Below are 4,714 nucleotides of genomic sequence, written 5' to 3'. Positions count from 1 at the left end.
CTGAGGCTGTCATTCTGCATAACATTTCCTTTTGTGCCCCACAGATGAAAGAAAGTCATACGGGACAGCATGAGGGTAAGTAAATTACAGAATTTTCATTTTTGGGTGAACTGCCCAAACAGTGTTTTAGTCGAGTACAAGTACAGTACGGGGAATGATCAGAGGAAAGTATGTATTAAAGGTGTATTTATTTGTCCATTTGTCCATTTTAGAGTGACTGAAGCCAGCCTTTTCATAAGAAGCGTTTAGTTTGACTGCAGAAGACTGAGAGCTAATTTAAGTATGTGTGTGTGAGTGTGAGCCAGTGACGTTTGTGTGTTAACATCAGTGCCTGCAGGCTCGGAGTGACCCCTGCTGCTTGTGTGTATAAATCTAAAAAGGGCATTTTGATCAAGTAAAAAAAGCAGTGGCTTCCCTGTCCTTTAACCAGTCAAATAATTCACTTTAAATTTCAGGTGCAGTGAGATCAAACAGATCCTGAAAGCACGTTCCTTGTTTCCGTACGGAGCCTATTGATTTTCTGTAATAGATCAAATAGCAGGATTGGATTTGTTTTATGTGAAGGTGCCAAGTAAGCTTGTATTCCCCTGTCCCTTGTGTGTGTATACTATACATCCTGCTGGAAATCAGAAGCACACAAACAATGTCGCTCTATAATGTACAGGCCAAAGCAGAACATGGGGCTAGATCACACGGATAATATCGTCTACGTCAATGTTGAGAGATTTTGGCACTGCATTTCCAAAATACAGCACAGAGGCATATCTGAAGTGTTTTTAAGCTGTTTTAGTTTGTGTTTGTCTGTTTTGTTTTAAGTGTTAACCTGCTGTAAAAGTCTTCTTTTTGTTTTTTTGGAGGGTATGCAGACAATGAATGTATTCATCCTGCCTGATTTTTCAAATGTAGTTGCTATGCGTTGATTTTATGTTGCAAATAAATACATTACACCTGGGGCCCCTATTAAACATAGCCAAATATGACATAACCTTGGTGTTTAAAAACTATCAGTTAAATTTATACTTTAAACGAGTGTCTGTTATCATCAACAGCACACCTTACAATCAGTACTTGCTAATATATCTTAAAAAATTATTTTTATTTTTTTTTTCTAAACATTTGAGGGTGAATAATTTGTTGATTATCAAGCTGTGATGATTGATGGACCTGAAGGGGTTTTCTTTTTAGCTGTAAGCATTCACGACTTTTGATAATCGTCAGCCAGGCCGTTTTAGTTTTGCACCCACATGCCGGGTTTATTCATTTGCCTTATTTTGATTCTCCCCTACTTATTAAATCAAAACAAGTGACCAATATTGATTCAAAAATACCCCCATTTAAGGTATTTTCAATGAGCATGTCTTTAAGCATTTCAAACTCTAATGGGGGGAAAAAAAACAACAACTGTATATTAGGCTCAGACCTGATCCATATGAAATTGTTGAGATTTTCAAATCACAAAAATTTTTTTTTTTTTCCCCTTAAATCTTCAGTATTCCAATATGGATGTAGCTGGGATCTTGTTTTAAAATCCATGGGCCTAAATGGATCTGTTGGTCTTACTTAAATATATTTTAAGATCTTTATTTATTACTTTTCAGTTTGTTTGTTTAATAAATGATTATTAAGGAAATGTCATGCCTTTCTTTTGTCTTAATTTACTTTTCGTTCCATATTTTTGCATGTACATTTTCTTGTTCTGTACTGTTATTTCCCCCAGTATTTTTTTTATTTTTTATTTTATTTTATTATGGAGTGAAGTGTGTGTGTGTGTCCCATGACGTGTGTAATAGAGAAAATGAATTGTCCAGATGTCACACGGTGAATAGTGCTCGTTCATGTGATGCTGGAGTAATGTTATCCTGAGTGCTATTGTTGATATGAAATGGAACATTGGGCCTCCTCTTCTGGTCGCCGCTCTTGGATCAATGAGACAAATTCCAAAACAAACAGCCAAAGAGGCCCTTTTCTGTGCCTGAGAAGACACCATTCACACACTGAGGGTCGTCGGTCCCACTGTCGAACGAGAGTATCCGCATGAAAGGTATCTTTTTAATGACCGAACCACTGTCCGTGCTAAATAACGAGAGTTTCATTATTGTGTTAGCTCAGTTGAGAGCGCCAAAATAAATAATGAGAACGTGTAATAATGGGGGACCTAACCTTGTCCTTTTTTGTCCAGAAATGAATAGACCGAACACGGACGCTTGGCGAAGGTAAAGAACATGGATGCTTTCATTTCACGCAGAAAGACGCTTTCAAAGATAACTTTCCATAATGCAAATACACTCTGGAACATTACGTTCACATGCCTGCATGCGCATTTTACTTGGAAAAACAGACCTATTTATTTGCTTTAGATAGGCGCTTTATATAGGCTATGTCTTTAATATTGTATTTAAAAAAAATTGAAAGGTTTATGCAATTAAAGAAAACAGAAAAATACTGGAGATAGAAACTCACATCAGGGCATTTGAATAGAAGTGACTGCCCTCTAGTGAAAGCAGCATGTAATGATAAGCTTGCCATAAATGGATGAAAGCCTCAAGAGGTTTCCATCAAACAATATTGACCTTAAGAGACATAAATGCGTTTTACGTGATTAGTATAGTTAACATTTGTTTATATATATATATATATATATATATATATATATATATATATATATATATATATATATATATATATCGATGCATTTCAACATTAAACTTGAGAGACATCATTTTCACATGGTTAGTGTAGTTAGTATTTGTTATAGGCTGTTAAACCCCTGAATAGATTGTAAATTAAGAAAATCTGGAAATCAGAGCACGACCAGATTTTGTGGAAAATCTCAGGTTTTACTTCAAGGTACTTGTTACCTTGAATGTTTAACCAAAGTTGAACTACTCCAAAGTGCAATATTGAGCTGGAATTACCATGCATTTCATTCATGAATTTATCTGAATAATAATAAATAATAGAAAATAAAAGAATAATTGAATTGTAATATAAAATCTTTGTCACCGTTTAAAAAAACTGATCAAAGGGCACAAAAAAAAAATTAAAAAAATCAGACCTTCTATTTTATATACAGCAGAATTAAAGGCTGTCATAGGCTGTCTTGTTAAATATATAATGATAATGGTAGAGCATACATTATGTACACTCTTGTTATTTTCTGTGTCCGCTGATCTATAATCCTCTTTAGCCCTCAGTTGACCTAGATGTGTCCCTTGTGTCTCTTGTTTGAACTGTGGCTAGCAGTCCAAGGGGAAGCAAAGGTCAGCAGCCAGTCAACTGGAGCCCCCATGGGACACTGCTGTTCAGATTCCAGCATACCAGCACTATTAGCGAAGATACTCAAGTTTGTGAACAGAGCAAGTACCTACGTGAAATAATTTCTTTAACAAGGAGAGAAAAAAAGATCTTCCCTAAAAATCAGTGACTAAAGATGACAAGAACCGCATCTACCTTACACATGAAACAAGAAACAGAGAGCGTCTTTGCTGCTCACCGTTTGAAAAAAAAATAAAATAAAAAAGGAAAGATTGAAGAAACATACCAAATTGAGCCAGTACTGGATATGTCAATTTATTTATTTATAGGTAAAATATATTTATTTCTCTATGAAAAAAAATAAAATCAAAGTAAAAATTCCATACAGTTCTATAATTTCTTGAAAGGGAATCATCCATCAGATGTATGTGATTAGTGAGTATTGATTATATTGTGCCAATGCATGACTTAATTATGCCATCATCTCAACAGTGTGTGTCTAACCAGGAAAGAGAAAACTTTTGCTGCTCAGAGAAGATAATTTGGACATGACATTTACATTAAATGATATACATGACTACTCTTCAGCAGCTGCGCTTGGTTTATGTGTAGCCTTAGCGATGATCCTATGGGTACAGAAGTATTTGTCATAGGGAAATTGTTGCCAATGGAGACAGTTGCCGGGGCGCAGTGGCTGGAGGCATGATCCTTCTATGGTATCTCAGTAGGCCACAGGAGCTGATTCCCCATAAGTCACCTCTGGAGGTGAAAACCCCTTATTATGTCCTCTATTTGCAGACCTGAAAGACAGGGTGAAATATGGATTAGTCTGTAAGTTTGTAAGCGACATTTCAGTACGGCAAATGGGCGATGCGCTCCCATTGTGTGAATTGCCCCTGCTCACTTTGCTAAACTCTGCCCATTTGGCAACAGATTGCCTCTGTTACCTAGCAACAATTTAATTAAGATGGTCCCTGCAAGATGAGGCTTTCTCTTAAATGTAGAATTTTCCTTCCAATAAGAAATTTTCATATCACATTGTTGTCAAATCTCGTACTCCAATTGAGTTCTTTAAAATGTGCTTTGTTTTTTTGTTTTTTTTGTTTTGTTTTTTTGTTTTTTTTTAAATGCATAATAATTTATAATGTTTTAAAAGGTCATCCTGGCATCAAATATTAAATGAATAACATTAAATGAATTCAATTTACAAAATATTAAAGAAGAGGAAAGACGTGCAGAAAAAAAGAGACATTTATTTATTAAAATGTATTCAAATGTGTTTGATTTATTTATTTTTTATTTATTTATTTATTTTTTATTATTTTATTTGTATCCATTTTCTAATTTTATTTAATTTCTAAATGTTCAAATGTAGGAACAAATATACTGTTTGTCCAGTATACAAAGGACATACATGTATAGAACAGAACCATATTCTTCTATATGTACTGTACATACA

The sequence above is a fragment of the Myxocyprinus asiaticus genome, chromosome 3 (assembly GCF_019703515.2).
Source record: "Myxocyprinus asiaticus isolate MX2 ecotype Aquarium Trade chromosome 3, UBuf_Myxa_2, whole genome shotgun sequence".
Taxonomy (NCBI): domain Eukaryota; kingdom Metazoa; phylum Chordata; class Actinopteri; order Cypriniformes; family Catostomidae; genus Myxocyprinus; species Myxocyprinus asiaticus.
The sequence above is the reverse complement of the archived record's forward strand: the minus strand, read 5'-3'. Positions refer to the sequence as shown.